Genomic DNA, 17,191 nt, shown 5'->3' with positions numbered 1-17,191 from the left:
CTGTAAGGGCACTTTTGAACTCCCGTTCACTAAACGGGACATTGTATCGTTCCCAATGGTATGTGCGAAACGACAACTGCGTACGCTCAGCCTGCCCTTTAATGGCGCAGAATTCTGCACTGCAGCCTGCTGTTGCGGAACTACAAACGAAGTACTCTGCCAGATGTTCAGCGAGGGCGGCTGGGTCAGTACAAATTGTACCCTGAAGAGAAAGGCAAGGGACAGACGGATGAGGGCGAAAGCCAAAAATGCGCTGAACCCACGACCACAGCTGAGATGGGGAGGTGTGAGAACCTATGAATGCAACATATCATTCCCAGCAGTCCTGTTTGCTCCGCAGAGCCCAGGCCCGCAGCTGTTTAAAGGCAACCAGATTCTCTAGGGAAGGAGGACGCCAGTGTCATTGCAGGGTTTGCTGGCAGTCCCAGATAGCTTCTGCAATCTCGGGTGTCCACCAAGGGACTGCCTTACGCCTTAGGGTACTTTAAGAATAGGGGACAGTTGCCTCGGCAGCAGAAACAATGGCCATAGTGACCTCGTCCACTGCCAAATCAATGTCACCAGGAAACAGAGCAATGGCCATAGTAGCTGAGGTGTAGGCTGCCCAATCAGCTCCACGAAGAGACCATCGTGGCAGCTGGTCAGGGGGTTGGGATTGAAAAAGAGGAACCAGGATAGGAAAGTGGTCGCTACCACAGAGGTCATCGTGGACCCTCCAGCTGAGGTATGGAAGACCTGGGCTACTAAGAGAGAGGTCAATGGCCGAGTATGTGCCATGAGTCAAGCTAAAATATGTGGGAGCATCAGTATTAAGGAGGCAAATGTCCTGCTGTGCCATGAGAGCCTCAACTTTCCTACCCTGGCTCGAGATCTGGGCCCCACCCCATACATAAAGGGTGGTGGGCATTAAAGTCCCCCAAAAGGAGGAATGGCGGGAGGGGAGGGGGGGGGGGGGGGGAGCTGGGCGAACACGGCAGCTAGGTCAGCAAGAGGGACAACCTCATCTGGGTGAAGGTAGAGGAAACAGATGGTAAGCTCCATTCCTGCCCGGATTCTAACAGAGCCACAGCCTCGAGAGCCGTGTGAAGTGGCACTGCGGCACTAGGAACAGTGGCAAGAACATAAACACAGACACTGCCAGACACCCTGTCTTATTCTATGTGGTTCTTATAGTATCCCCGGTAGCCATAGAGGGAGGGGGTCCGCCAAACACAGAACCAGGTTTCCTGTAGGGCCAGACAAGTGGCAGGGAAGTGGCACAAAAGCTGTTTCAACTCAGCAAGGTGGTGGATAAAACCACGGCAATTCCATTGAAGGATAATGGTATCCGACTGAAGACATGAAAGAACCTGGGGGGGGGGGGGGGGGGGTAGGTCAGACCTTAGAAGCGCTTGCCGCCACCGATTGTGAAGTAGCCTGATCAACTTCCATAGGAGCTGTGGGTCGAGCAACATCTAGCTCCTGAGTGGATGCTAGATGCTCCACATCATCTTCAGGTGCAGTGGTGAATGGTGAATTCTTTTTCTGTCTCTATGTCCTTCTCCTTTTGCTTTTTCTTCTTTTTGGTAGGGTCCCATTTATCCTTCAGGTTATCAGGCTGGGTGGGCTTTTCCGAAGCAGTCTCATGGACTGAGGAAGACCCGGAAGCACTACGGCCCTCAGGTGGTGGCTTTTTCTGCCACTGGCTGACATCTGGAGGGGCAGTAACCATGGAAGGGAGGGCACCAATCGATCCCTTCTGCACGAGGGGAGCCGGGCACTTCTCCGGCTCAAAGGTGGGGACTGAAGTCCCCAAAGGAGGAGGGGTTGTTACTCCTGATGATGAAAACAGGGAAGCAACGGAAGAGGGTGTTCCCCTAACAACCAGCGAGGCAGGAATAGACTGCCGGGCTGGAGGGCCCACAGCTTGGGGGCTCATCACCAGGGATGGCGACATCGAAGTTGCTGCAGCATACGTCAATGAAACGCACACAGGGTGAAGTCTGTCATACTTGCGTCTAGCCTCTGAGTAACTGAGCCTGTCTGAGGTCTTACACTCCATAATCTTCCGTTCTTTTTGATAAATCGCGTAATCTGACGAGCAAGGTGAATGTTTCTGTCCGCAGCTGACACAAACAGGGGGCGGCGAACATGGGACGTTGGGGTTGGTGTCACATCTCAATGACATATGCCCAAATCCCCAGCACTTAAAGCAACGCATGGGAGGAGGGACGTAAGGCTTAACATCACATCGATATATCATCACCTTGACCTTCTCGGGCAGGGTGTCACCCTCGAAATCCAAGATGAAGGCGCTAGTGGCGACCCTACTACCTTTAGGTCCCCTGAAGACACGTCATACAAAGTGGACACCACGGTGTTTCAGATTTGCATGGAGCTCGTCGTCAGACTGCAACAACAGCTCACGATGAAAAATAAGTTCCTGAACCATATTGAGGCCCTTATGAGGCGTAATGGAGACTGCAACATCACCGAGCTTGTCACAAGCAAGCAACACCTATGACTGTGCTGGGGATGTTGTCTGTAGGAGAACTGCTCCAGACTATTTTAGACATGCCCTCAACTTCGCCAAACTTGTCCTCTAAATTTTCCACAAAAAACTGAGGCTTTGTGGTCAGAAATGAGTCCCCATCTGTTCGGCTGCAAACCAGAAATCGAGGAGAATACGTCTCCACCAGGTAATTTAGACCGCCGTTCCTCCCCTGGTGTGGGCAGGGAAGGGAACGATTGGGGTTCATACTTTAAAGCATTGAACTTTCCCGATTGTGCACTATTCATATTTCTTTTCATGGTGGTCCTGCGAGCAGCTAGGGAAAGGAATTTCCACCCAGACAGAGCCCCGCTTGCCTGGGTAAGCCTAATACAACCGAGGGGTGACAGGTTCCCCAGAGGTTGCCCGCTAGCAACTTTTCTACCTCAACAGCCATGCGTCTCCTCGGCGTGCAGCACACCTTGAGATTGAGGTTTTATTTATAGAGGTTTATACCATCTTCGCGACTCAGGCAGTTAAGCCAAGATACCCAGGCTCTGTACCGTACAATGTTCCACCGTCGCGCCTGACAGTGGTCGTTGAAGCACGCTCAAAGCTTACGGTATTGAGGACTGGTGGCGCTTCCTAGTCCCCAGCTCAGGGACCCCGGGGTTGCCAAGTCTGTACCCAGCAACTAAATGCTGAGCCCCCTGAGGGCCATTTTCACTAGTACAGGAGCCAGAAAATAATTTGATTTGGACCATTTTCTGGCTGGGACACCCAGGGTCTGAGAAAATCCAATAGAGCAGAGGCGATTCGGTTGCATCCTTTCACTCCTGTGTGAAGCCAAGTATAAAATACAATCCTTTTCTTTGTCCGTGCTCTGCAATGAGTCAATACACAAATTGTGTAACCAAGTCAGTTAGCCAGCCTTCAGCTGTTGACTGATACATGTCCGCAGAGTGGCTGAGCCGTGCTGCAGCTCACGTTTGTGCTGTTTGTAGGTTTTCATCCTCTGTTGGAGGCCAGACCATACCGTTAAGTAGACATGGTTGCAGTTTGTCTTCTTCTCGTGTTGCCTGGCGCCATTTGGTCTCGCAACCTTTGCCTGTTCATTAGTGGCAGCAGCGGTGGTTATTTATATGTAGTAACTATGGCCCTATCTTAGGGGCGATGTCGTGGTTCTTCCAGGTCAAGTCAGTGTGCTGTTCGGTAGGGGGACTCAGGAGGAGTCATGTCCACGCAGTGCGAGAACATGCTGGGACCACTGGTGGCGCACATGGACTGCCGGATCGAAGGCCTGTGGTCACGAGAGTGTACGACCTCATCGTAAACCGGAGCCTGCAAGCTTTCAGTTGAGTGAATTTGGATTCAAGTAGAGAAACCACCATTGTGAGATCTTGCGATTCTCCAGTAACTTGGGTTCGTGTTGCTGCTCAGTGTTGCTGAGGCGAAGAGCAGCGATTGGAGTGCTTGGGGAAAGCGGATTTGATTAGCTTTTCTGGACTTCTAATTACTATTTATTGCGTTCCGTTTGTTACTATTTGTTAAGTTCAACCAGCGGTATTTTTCCTGCCTCATGCCTGCTAACGCCCCAGTTACCTGCCCTGGAGGTCAATGTATGTAACGGCAGTGTACGTTTCCTCGCCTTGCTGCTGCTGATCAGTTAGGCGTGTAGTTTTGACAGCTTTCTTGATTGAAAGTTGGTTGGCGATTCTTCTACTCTCGTGGCAGTGATTCCTTTCTCGTTCTGGATGCTCTAAGCGCAGTATTCTGCGAGCAGAGGCCAGACTGCCAGTTCCGGCTTTGGCATATTTTTAGATCTTTGCTTTTGGTTTATTGGATGTCAGGTAGCCCAGCAAGATTATCATTAGTCATTCGTTAGACTGCCACTAGTCTGAGTTACCATCTGCCTATCACATCACTCGTCAAAGTGTTTTTTGCCAGACCTACTCAGAGGTCAATTCCTGGTGCATCGTCTGTGACTGGCCCTTGTGTTTTATTATTGTATTTTCTTTTTTATTGTATGTTTCTAAGATTTTTTATAATTGCTATTCTTCGCATTACAGCAGGTTTAAATTGTTGTGCTACCAAGTTTACCATCATTTTGTCTCGCCTGTTTGGTGATCAGTTGCCTGTCTTCATAAATTAACCTTTGCTACTGCATTGCTGTTTTACAGCGTGTTTGTTACATTTTTTTATAATTGCTGTTCTTGGCATTAAAGGCCTTCAGCCATGACTGTGGTTACTTGCCTTAAAATTCTAATTTGAATCACATTGGCTTCTTTTTAAAACATTATTTGCTGTGTCAGTATTTTTATGCTCATTTGGTAAATTCTAACACACAGAAAGCACTATTAATTACACAGTTTTTTATTCTTTCATTAATAATGTGTGTTATCTTTATTTTAAAATGATAATTCCAGACTCAGCAATAAATAAACGTTTGTAGTTGCTAAAGGGAACCAATAGTAACTGATTACGGCCCCATCCACAATCGTGACCGAATCCTGCCTTCCTTGACCTTCAGGTCTCAACTGGTAGCAGAGCATGGTCACGATTGTAATATCACCACTTCCACTTCAGTTACTGTGGGCTGATTTGGTGAACTCTGTTACTGTTGTACGATTTCTGCCTTTGGTATTTTGTTCTGTTTTAGGTGATAACTCTATAATGGCGGTCAGGTAGTGCCCCAGGATTGGCCTATTGAGGAAGGACCACCTTATTGGTAGTGTTCTGGACTTAGCAGCCCGCTTGCGTGCTACCGTTCTTCAGCCAGTTCACATCACGCCAGATGTTGTGGGTGAGACAAAGGCAGCCATTGAGTTTTTATTTAAAGCTGTTAGAAGTCTTCAGGACAATATCGGCTTTTTAGAGGGCACTCAACCTAGTGGCAGTCAGTAAGACATGGTGCAAGCACAATTGGTACATTTAGCCAACCGGATATCTGACAAAGCCATTAAAATCAGAGGATCGTGATAAGGAAACAACCACTGAACTGGTGTCCTTGGTTAACGAATTGCAGTTTAAGGTCACATGTTTAGAGCTTGATGGGAAGAGGAGCGGGGAGCAGGATTTGTTACCTTCTGGCGGTGCACTAGTGAGCCCGGGAGTAACGGCCTTATGTCCTCCAATGGGATAGTTGGGGGCGTTTGCTAAATTGCCTAATCATCTGGTGTATCTGTTTCTAGACATCACAGAATTAGCTATAGACCGACTCAAGCAAATTGAAAGATTGTTACGGTTGTTGGTTCGCCCTGAGCAACATGCTGATGCATTTGGTGTTGCGCATCAGGTAATTTTGTCTCTATGGTATCCTTTAACTAGAGGTGAACTGAGGACCTTGGTACCCAGAGCTATGGCAGAAGAGTTTTCATTGCAGCAGTTGAGGGAGATTATGATCAGCGAAAGATCGACCACGGGAGTTCGTAAACAGCTTGTCATGTCGCTATATTTGGCAAATGCAGCAAGATAGGGAGGAGTTGCATCAATACATGGAAATGGTTATGACGGCCTGTTTGGCCTTGTTAGTCAACTTACCAGAATGAGAGTTAGTTTCAATTGTCCTGAGGGGAATGCGAGCAGTGGATAGGTCACATTTTGTTTTTTGTGGTCGTCCCTCCACTTAAGAACTTTGTGTCGCCATTGTAGTGATATCCGCATTGCCATTCTCAGACGATAGACACTATGAGGTTAAGGTTCAGCCCGTGGGCGTCACTGAGGGGAACTCTGGATTACAAACATCAGCTCGGTCTGCTAAAGGGGAACCACAGGGCACTTTCAGGTGTGGTCAAGCAGGCCATTTAGTTCGTACTTGCACTCAGCTGCTGCGGACACCCAGAGTCAATAAATGATGCACAGCTGGGCAGCGACCCCAGTGTCGAGCCCTTAAACCCTGGTGTGCCAGTGTCACTGCTCGATCATCACCCCCACTGCCTTATATTTGTTCTCGAGTAGATGGTAAACCTACTTGTTCCCTTTTGGATTCTGGTAGCTCCTTTTCATTGCTGAGCTTGGAATGGTTTCTTGAATTTGGTCATTTTGCGAGACTTAGGCTGGTCACTTCTTCGGTGCAGAGATGTCAGGTTGCCAACGGGCAGGTGTTGCCTCTGCATGGTTGGGTCCGAGGGAGTATCTCAGTTGGGGATTTCTCGTGGACCTTGTCTTTGGCCTTGATTAAGGAGCTGCCGGTCGATTCGAATTTGGGATGTGCTTTTATCAGTAAAACTGGTCTTATCTTTGATTAATCAGGGTACACCTTTTTCTTCAAGTTCGCTTCTGGTCAGAAATTTGGGTTCTGTGAGTGTACTAAACCTAAGGTGCATCGAGATGCAGGAATTCTGGCTGTTGATGCTAAGGTTGATCTCACCCATCTGTCTTCCCAGCAGGCATCTGAACAAAGGGGTTTGTCGGAGAGGTTCCCAGAGCTTCTCTGTGATAGACTGGGGCTTACTAGTGTTCTCGACTACCATATTCGTCTGTCTGACCATATTCCCATCAGGCAGTACCCATATCGCCTCTCACCACCTAAGATGAAGATACTAAGGGAAAAGATCTCCAAAATGCTTGAGCAGGGAGTTATTAGGCCTTCTACATCCCCTTATGCCTCCCCTATACTCCTCGTCCCTAAGGATCGGGTGGGACTTTCGGCCTGTTGTTTACTACCGTCCCCTAAATAAGAAGGTTGTCCTCTAGTAAGTTCCTTTATCTGATCTTCATAACTCTTACTTGGTTTGCCGGGGCTAATTGGTTTACTATGCTTGACCTGAATCAAGCCTGTTATCAGATTCCCCTAGCCAAAGAACGTAAACATGTTACAGCGTTTTTTACCAATTGGAATTTGTTTGAATTTAATAGGATTCCCTTTGGTTTGGCTACTGGTGCAGCTGTCCTTACTCATTCACTGGATCATATTCTTGGAGACTTTAAATTAGTCTGTGTTTACAATTACCTGGGTGATTTGGCAATTTATAGTCATTTATTTCAAGAGCATTAGGAACATATGCAGCAAGGTTTTGCTAGGTTTCAGGGTCCAGTTTGACTGTTAAACCCAATAAGGTGACATTAACCAGGCAGCAGGTACCCTTCTTAGGTCACCTAGTATCAGGCGAGAGTATCCGCATCAATCAGGAGTGGACTATGGCCTTGAGAGCTCTTCCGCTGCCCACTGACAAGCGAGGGATTGCCAAGTGCATAGGGATGGCGAATTATTTTAGGCATTTTGTCCCTAATTTAGGTCAGTTGGCGGCTCCTCTAAATGAACTGTACTGAAAAGGGGTGCGTTTTGAGTGGGGTCCTGCTCAAGAGGCAGCGTTTGGGCATATTAAGGCAGCTATTAGCCAATCCTCCCATTCTCAGAGTGCCTGATTTTAATAAGAAATTTACTGTCCGAACCAATGTATCTATTGCGGGAATTTCGGCAGTCCTCCTCCAGGAGTTCAAAGGTCAAAGACAGCCATTAGCGTATGCTTCTCGTCGGTTAACCAGCGCCGAGCTTAAATATTCTGTTTACGAATGTGGGGCATTGACCGTCTTGTTAACACTCGATAAGTATCGGTTTTATCTCGAACATAAAGTATTTCAGCTAGACACCAACAATCCAGCTAGCTAGGTCGCATAAAACTGGCCGTATTGAGATGGGCGGTACGTGTTGCGTCATTTCAGTTTGAGGTTAAGCACATTAGAGGCACTGAGAATGCACTTGTGGAGGTCCTCAGCCATATGTTTACTGAACAACCATCTAGTGAGGGCACCCAAGAAGCTGCGGAAGGCAATCTTAGTTGTGTTGCCCATTTGTTTAGTGACATTGCCAACTATCAGAAGCAGGACCCCACTTGGGGACTGATTAAGAAACGGCTTTTGGTGGGTGAGCATCTGGATAATACATTATCAGGAAAAGCATTTTGTGTAAAAGGGTGGGATGTACCAAGGAGATTAAGATCTGTCTACCAAGCACCCTAATATACCCAGTTTTCCATTATTTTCACAACTCGTTAATTGGCGGGCATTTAGGAACCTATAAGACCTTGCAGAAGACTAAGGAACATCTGACTTGATGGTCTATTGACAGAGACATTAGAGAAATGGTTTCTCTGTCAGTTGTGTCATGTGGCCAAACCGAATAATGCTCTTTAACAGGGGTTTCTTAGCTCTGAGCATGAATCCTGCCCCATGGACAAATTCTATATTGGTTATGTGGAGCCCCTACCTTGTACCAAAAGAGACCATCGGTATGTATTAGTTATTATTGGCGTGTTTTTGAGGTTTACCTGGCTTCTTCCAAGTCTTCGTGTGACTGCTGTCACCACCATTGCACATTTAACAAACATATTTAGTGTTTTTGGACCCCCTAAGCAAATCGTCGGTGATAATGCACCGGCCTTTCTTTCGGCTCCCTTCAAGGCCTCCTGTTTTCAAAGCAGTGTTAAGCATGTAACTACCACTCCATATTATCTGCAGGGGTCCTTTGCGGAAAAGGTCACTCATAACCTTAAATCCGCGCTGATTATCTTTCATGTGAAGTCTCCCAGGAAGTGGGATTCTGGTCTCCCTTGGCTTAGCTTTGCCTTCAATATTGCCAGCCAGGAGGCTTTGAAGGGTACTCCAGTTTCCTTGATGTTTGCTTAACCTGTTAATCCCCTCCTTTCGAACTTATGGGGGATTCGAGATCTAATTCTTGCGAAGATCACCCCTCAGGTCGTCAAGGAAAACTGGAATCGTGCGAGGCCCAATATTCTCGGGGCCCACAACAAACAAGTTAGTCGTTATAACCATTAACGGCAAGCCTTCAGAGGTAAGCTGGGAGATCAGGTGTATGTCCGTAATTTTCCCAGGAAGGAGGTGTGTGTTGGCAACCTTGGTAAGTTTTAAGTTTACTCCCCGTTTTCTGGGTCTGTGTATGATTAAGCGGATTTTAGGCCCAGTTAATCTTCTGCTTAAGGACAACCATACTGGTAAGCAATAAAGGGTCCACATTAGTCAAATTAAGTTTGGTTAGCCCACTAGTTGGGTGCAGTAGCACAAAATGCCCAGATCATACAATACTACTTGGAGGCGACTAACCTACCAAGTACAGACCGGGATGTCTACAGACTCATTACATGGGGTAAAGACATTCATGTGAAGTACTTCTGATCACTTTTCTGAAAAATTATCTTGAGCAGCTAGTCTGACAGCCCACACAAAATGGAAATACCTAAGACCTTGTAGTTACAAATAAGCAGCACCTTATTGACAACGTCTGTCTAGAAACTGGGATTAGCAATCATCAACTATAGTTACGGAAGTTAATAAATCAGTTACGAAGGCTAGGAGAGTGTTTCCATTAGAAACAGCAGATAAGTAGTTTTTAGCATCTCATTTAGTCAGTGAACTGACATCACTTAATTCCAGTTAAGATGGACGGATAGGAATTATGGGGAATTTTTACGCAGATTGTAAATCGTGGTATGGAGAATTATGTGCTTGGTAAGTGGATTGAGGATGGAAAGACCCACCACTGTTTAATAACAAAGTTAGGAGGATACAGAAGCAACAGAGGCTGTTACACTCTTGATTCTTAAGAGTACATGCAAATGACAACAAGTAAAGGTTAGTAGAGATTCATGGATCTGTGAAAAGATCTGTGCATGAAGCATACTACTACTACTATCACATCATACCTTGGCAAAAGATTTGGCACAGAACCCATGCAGGAGAATCATACAAACGTATGATAGTTTGACCCTCTGACAGACTCCACTATGGACAGCACAGTAATAAGCATACCTGGTATAAAGAAATAACTGAAAGAGTTTAAGATAAGTAAGTCACAAATTCAGGATGGTATCCCAATTTGGGTTTTCGAAGAGTACTCTACGGCAGTGGCCCCACATTTATCGTGAATCTCTTGCCCAGTGCAAAGTCCAAAGTGACTGGAAAAAAAGTGCTGGTGACATCTGTGTGGGGGCAAAAGCACAGACCCAGAAAATTACAGATCAATATCCCTTACATCAGTTTGCCGCAGAATCCTTAGGCATATTCTCAGTTTGAATATAAAAAAAAAAAAAAAAAAAATAATCTGGAGACCAGGAAGCGTATGTCCACAAATCAGCATGGTTTTAGTAAGCATTGTGTAAAACTCAGTGTGCCCTTTTCTCATACGATGTATTGTTAACTTCAGATGCAGGGCAAAAGGCAGATTCCACATGTCAAGATTTCTGGAAACTGACACAGTGCCTCATTGCAGGCTGTTAATGAAGTTAGGAGCATATGGAACAGGTTCACAGATAAGCAAATGGCTCTAACATTTGTTAAGCAATAGAACCCAGAATGTTACCCTTGACAGCAAGTGTTCAGAGACAAGGGTATCGCCAGGATTTCACCAGGGAAGTGTGATAGGACCACTGTTGTTATCCATATATATAAATGGTTGGTTGGAGAAGGGACCTTCGATTAACTAAAACTGGTAAAATCGCACATTAAAAGAGGGAACTACAATATCCATAAAATGATAAACTATTGACAGGGATGGAAGGAAATGGATGGAAGAAGAGGTGAAGGAAAGAAAGTGACTAATGACAGGGGCATGAAGGAAGAAGCACAGGAGACAAGAGAGATGCTCAAGACATAACAGACCCCATAAGGAAAGGATTGGGAAGGTAGAAGGCCGGGGTGAACCACCAAGTCCAGTTGAAGCCAATCCAGTCAGGGCAAAGGGAGTAGCGAGAGGGTCTGCCATCCCCTCCACTCACCGATAAGGTGGAAGGTCCCTTCCTTAAATAATGCAATAAACCCCCCCCCCCAATCACAAATAAAATGTAAAACGAGATCCGCCGTTGAGGCATTGTCAGCCAACATCAGGGGTAGCAAGTCTGGAAAGCTAAAAGTCCGTCGCAGGGTGGCTAAGTTGAGGCAGTCCAATACGGTGTAATCCACAGTCAACATCGATCCACAATGACAAAGGGGGGGGGGGGGCCCTCGTGACGGAGGAGGTAACTGTGAGTCAAGCAAGTATGACCTCCATGTCTGGATAAAGCAGACCATAATTAGGGTGCTTTGGGGTCCAGCAAATACGGAGCGCATAAGATATCAGCTGTTGTTGGCACAAAACACGCAATGGTGGAATCCCTGCCGCTGCGAGAAGACTAAGTACGGGTCTAGTCCGGAAGTCGGACCCCACAGTGGTGGATGGGGTCTAGGACCTGCAGCATCGAAGGCGATGCAGAACCATAGACAGGACTTCCATAGTCTAAATGAGATTGGACCAATGCTTGATACTATCACAGGAGAAAAGAACGGTCTGCAACCCAGGCGGTATTGCACAGACACCTAAGAACACTGACATGGGACCAGTACGTCCTCTTCAGTTGGCGAAGATGAGGGAGCCATGTCAACTGGGCATTGAAGGCCAGACCCAAGAAGCGATGGGTGTCCACTACCTCAAGGGGATGGATATCTATAAACAGTTCCGGATGGAGATGGACTGTACGGTGACGGCAGAAATGCATGACATATCTTGGCCACTGAAAACTGAAAGCCATGGGAGAGAGCCCATGAGTGCACCCACCAGATTGCCCCCTGTAGATGGCGTTCTGCAGTGCCCATTACGGAGGAAGCGAGGTAGATACAAAAATCGTCAGCATACAAAGAGGGGGACACTGTCAGCCTAACAGCTCTCACCAGACCATTAATGGCTACGAGAAAGAGAGGGACGCTCAGTACAGAACCCTTTGGAACCCCATTTTCTTGCCGATGGGGAATGCTGTATCAACAGCCAACTTTGACCTGAAAAGAGCAATATGAAAGGAAGTTATGGATAAAACTGAGCAGAGCACCACAAAGGCCCCATTCGCGAAGGGTGGTGAGGATGTGGTGTGGCCAGGTGGTGTTACAGGCTTTATGCAGATCAAAGAAGACTGCAAGTAGGTGTTGCCGATGGGCAAAAGCCGACTTGATAGCAGACTCCAGGTGCACCAAGCCAAGTGATCCACTGTAGAGTGGCCACAGCGAAAACCACTGAGTCGGTGACAAAAGGTCGCGGGATTCAAGGATCCAAAACAGCCGACTCACCATGCATTCAAGGAGCTTGAAGAATGGACATAACAGAAGCAAAAGTAGAAGACAGACACGAGATGGAGCCGGTCATACTTTTGACGAGCCTCAGTGTAGGTGAGCCAATCTAAGGTTTTGTACTCTTTAATCCTCCTTTCTCTCACAAACACAGGGCACACATGCGAGCGTGGAGAATGCCGTCCATGACAATTTACACACACTGGTGGGGGACCACAGGCACTCTCCTCATGGAGAGGGTGCCCACAGTCACCACAGAGGGGATCAGTGGTGCAGCAGAAAGACATGTGTCCAAACCATAAGCATTTAAAGCATCTCACCAGTGGTGCAATACACGGTTTTACATCACACCGATACACCATTACCTTGACTTCTCTGGGAGGACATTCCCCTCGAAGGCCAGGATAAAGGCACCCACAGCAGTGCGGTTGTTGGGGGGGACCTTGCTGCACACGGTGGATAAAACAAACCCCTTGCCCCTCGAGGTTAGCATGGAGCTCCTCGTCAGTTTGGAGAAGATCTCTGTGGAAAATAATGCCATGTACACAGTTTAAAGATTGGTGGGCCATGACGGAGACTGGGACGTCACTGATACGGTCACAAGCACGCAGGGCGTCAGATTGGGCAGCAGAAAATTTCTTCAGGAGCAAAGCACCGGGCTGTATTTTACTCATCGATTCCACTTCACCCTACTCATAACCAATCATCTCCACGAGAAACAAAGGCTTGGTCGTGGAAAAACTTCCGCCATCCGTCCTGGTACAAACCAGGTACCGAGGGAAAGGTTTCAACCCAAGCCGGCGAGCTTGACCCTCCACCACCCAGGGGGTGGCCAGGGAGGGGAAGGCCAAAGGATCAGAGAAGGGGTGTCACGTCTGCTACCACTCTTAGCAAGGGCCGTCTGGCACAGTGGCCATTGCCGGGAGTTCTGGTGCCCCAGAGTGATGAGCAACGACTCCTGGGCATACACGAGGCATTAACAGTTCAGGTACTAGCAGTGTGGTCCCTGTGGTTTCAGGGGGCTCAGCCAAGTGGGTACTTAACAGCCCCACCACACAGACTGGCTACCGTGCTGGTGACCCAGTAGGAAAGGGGCCAGGGTGCAAAGGGATAGGGGAGGGGAGGGGGAGAGGAACCTGCACCATGGAAGCTAGGTAGGGAGTTTGTCCCCAAATGGCTCACACTGGACGGAAAATTTTGGAAATTGAGGTCAATCCCCAAGGGGACCAAAAACGCCAAAAAGGAGATGGAAACAGCAAAGTAAACAACAGCACAGACCAAAACAAAGCCAGGAGGACAGCCAGGCCAACATAAAGAAGTCCACTAAGAGGGAAAGAGGGGGCAGGGACAAAGGCGTAAGGATAGGGAGGGAGAGGAACAGGGATGGTAATGCAGCTTGGAAAGTAAAGGAGACTGTAATAGCTCGGGGCACCATGCGTGCCACACACGTACCCACAAAAGGACTGTGGGAGACCTTGGGGGGGGGGGGGGGGGGGGGGGGGGCGGCAAGTATATGTGTACATGTGTGTATAAATGACTTTGCAGACATGGCGAGCAGCAATCTGTAGTTGCTTGCTGATGATGCTGTGCTGTACGGTACGGAGTCTAAGTTGAGTGACTGTAGGAAGATACAAGATGACTGAGAACATTTCCAGTTGGTGTGATGGATGATGGCTAGGTCTAAATGTAGACAAATTTAAGCCAATGTGGATGAGCAGAAGAAACAAGTAAGTAATCTTCGGACATAGAAGTAGTAATGCACTACTTTACATAGTCATGTCATTTAGCTATCTGGGCCTAACACCGTAAAGCAATATTAAATGGAACAAGCATATGAGGATTGTCATGGGAAACACGAATGATCAAATCTGGTTTATTGGGAGAGTTCTAGAACAGTTGGTTCATTTGTAAAGGAGACCCCCCCCCCCCATATAGGATGCTAGTGCGACCTAATCTTTAGTACTGCTTGAGTGTTTGAGATCCGTACCTGGTCAGATTAAAGGAAGACAATGAAGCTATTTAGAAGCAGGCTGCTAAAATTGTTATTAGTAGGTTCGAACAACACACAAGTATTACAGAGATGCTTTGTGAACTCCAATGAGAATCCCTGGAAGGAAGGTGACATTCTTTTTTGAGGGGCACTATTGAGAAAATTTAGGGAACTGGCATTTGAAGCTGACTGAAGAATGATTATGTTACCTCCAACCTACTTTGCATGCAAGGGCCACGAAGATAAGATACACAAAGTGAGGGCTCATATGGAGGCATACAGCCAGCCATTTCCCCCCCCCCCCCCCCCCCCCCCCCCCCCCCACCACATTCTATTTCCGAGTGGAACAGGTAAGGAAATGACTGGTACTGGGTACCCCCCCCCCCCCCCCTGCCTCACACTGTAAGGTGAATTGTGGAGTATTGATGTAGATGTACATCAGAGCTCTACCACATTTACATGTTCCTCCATTACAGTATACAACATTTTTGCATGAACTTTGCACATCCTGGTTTATTGATAATTTATTTTTTCCCTGAAATGTTGTTCCTTTTAAGAGCGTCTTTGGACATGTCTGATGTTTCTCAAAATTTTGCAGCATAGGCACTGTCTGGGCATCTTTTTCCTTATGCTGCACTTTTTCGAAACGGTATTCTTTCTTTTTGCTTTTTTCTTTATGTTCCTTCTCAGTGACAAAGCTGGCTGAAACTGAGCAATAATCGAGAGTTCATGTTATTGTTTAAACCACTAATTTATTTACCTTGTTGGTTCTGGTAGCAAGTGTTTACCTATAGTTTATGTCTTTTTTTCTTTGTAGGAAACTCTCATAATCGACACTGATATCCTACATTATCATTCTCCCTTCAGATCTCTCAGAAGTGAAGCCCAGTTTGGATTTATCGACTTTTGCTTTAACTGTCCGAGAGCAAATGTAAATTTTGCAAAAACTCAGTTTTTAACATCATATAACATCAAACATTGGCCTCTGACAAATCCATTTAAACAGGTCTTGCATGGAACAAGCTTGATTTGAAAGTCAAAAATCAAAATTTTGAACAATTGAGCAGTAACTGAGTTGAAGAAACACTCCTCAAACTCATAAATAAGATATGCTACATTTGAGACAAACATGCATTCTGGGTTTGAGATTTTTTTTAGGTGGAGAGCAGGAAAAACACGCACACGCACACACTTATATGAAAAGTGAGTGAAGTAAATAAATATAGAACTTTTCTCCTGTTTCAACACTGGTCTTCAATAAAAAACAAACATGCATTTTTATGAAAACAAGTCTTTCAGTAAGATTTAAGCATTTGTAAACTAAAAAAATAAAACTATAAAAATTGGTACTTTCACAAACAGTATCACAGATACCCAACTACAAACATGAAAACATTCTTGTACATAATTAGCGTTTAAAACAGAAGATATACTATGGGTCAAGTGTTGACATTCAGTCCTCACAATGACACCTTGAACGATGAAATTTAAGCACGAAACTTATAGGTGGGGGGGGGGGGGGGGGGGGGGTTTGAATTAAGTAATTTCATATTTATAATGACATCCCTTCTGCAAACACTGCCTCCAGAGTCACTTAAAATTTGATGTAACACCTATTTAAATGATCATGTCCAAGGTAGAACACTGTACACAAAGGCATTAGTGTTTGAGATATTCACACAGAAGCATGATTAATGTCTTAAGTAATAGTGATTTTACAGTCTGTCATTGATGTTGTCAATTTGCTAGGAACTTTTTACATTTCATAGAAAGTGTAAAATGTAAATTTTAATGGAAATAAATTAAAATTTCAGTTTTATTTCATAAATTTCCACTCTTACGTCAATCGTGGTATGATGTCAATGGTACTATAACAATTTTGTTTGTCTAACTAACAGTAATCATTCTCAATCCAGATGCTTTGCAGGCTTCTATCACTTTGAAATCAAAGTTTGTCTGCTTTCTCATTTCTGGCATCACTTACTTAAATCTGTACATCTTCCTACTGATGATGTCATCAAAATATGGCCTAATTATACCACTTGTTTGAATCAATCTTGAAACATTTAAATCTGTTTCTAAGCTTGCTATACAACAAGTTTATACTTTCACCTTTTAACAAATTCATCAGCTGTCATACAGCTATCAGTGTTTTAATTCTTAAATTACTTTTATGGCTTTTTCATAAGGGATCTGTTTTCATGTATAATCTTAGTTCTAATGGCAGTTTCTTCCTTTCAGAATTTGACTTCAAGTTTACACAAGAAACTGCTGAGACCCTTTGACCTTCTGCACATATTCCAACAAGGTGTTTATATTTCTGACAGTATGAAAGAACTCTCCACTGCACTGCAGTTTCACACTGTTCACATTACGTGGGGCACACTATATATATATATGAATGCATGACTCAGAGTTAAGGTTACAGGACTATTTCATACAGCCACTTATAAGATGTGAAGAATGTTACATATATGATGTAAGTAGAATGATATGTCTGGCACTCAAAAATGACAAATGAATGTGTCTTAAAACATATTTAGTTCTTCAAACCTCAATTTCACTTGATATTCTTTTAGCAATTAACCAGTTTTGAACCATTCCTTTTGGTGATTAAGTGAAGCATAATTTACTGGGAAAAATTCTGAATGGTTATTTGATGCAAAGAAGATACTTAAAGT

At 45.6% G+C, this 17,191-nt stretch overlaps 1 protein-coding gene across 1 annotated transcript in view; it reads right to left on the bottom strand.

Annotated features, from left to right (window-relative positions):
* LOC126188957 (small G protein signaling modulator 3 homolog) overlaps positions 1–17,191 on the bottom strand; it is a 198,612-nt gene that overhangs the window by 117,252 nt on the left and 64,169 nt on the right. The gene's annotated exons all lie outside the window — the stretch shown is intronic.

The sequence above is a fragment of the Schistocerca cancellata genome, chromosome 5 (genome assembly GCF_023864275.1).
Source record: "Schistocerca cancellata isolate TAMUIC-IGC-003103 chromosome 5, iqSchCanc2.1, whole genome shotgun sequence".
Classification (NCBI taxonomy): domain Eukaryota; kingdom Metazoa; phylum Arthropoda; class Insecta; order Orthoptera; family Acrididae; genus Schistocerca; species Schistocerca cancellata.
This window is presented reverse-complemented; position numbering and strand designations above follow the sequence as displayed.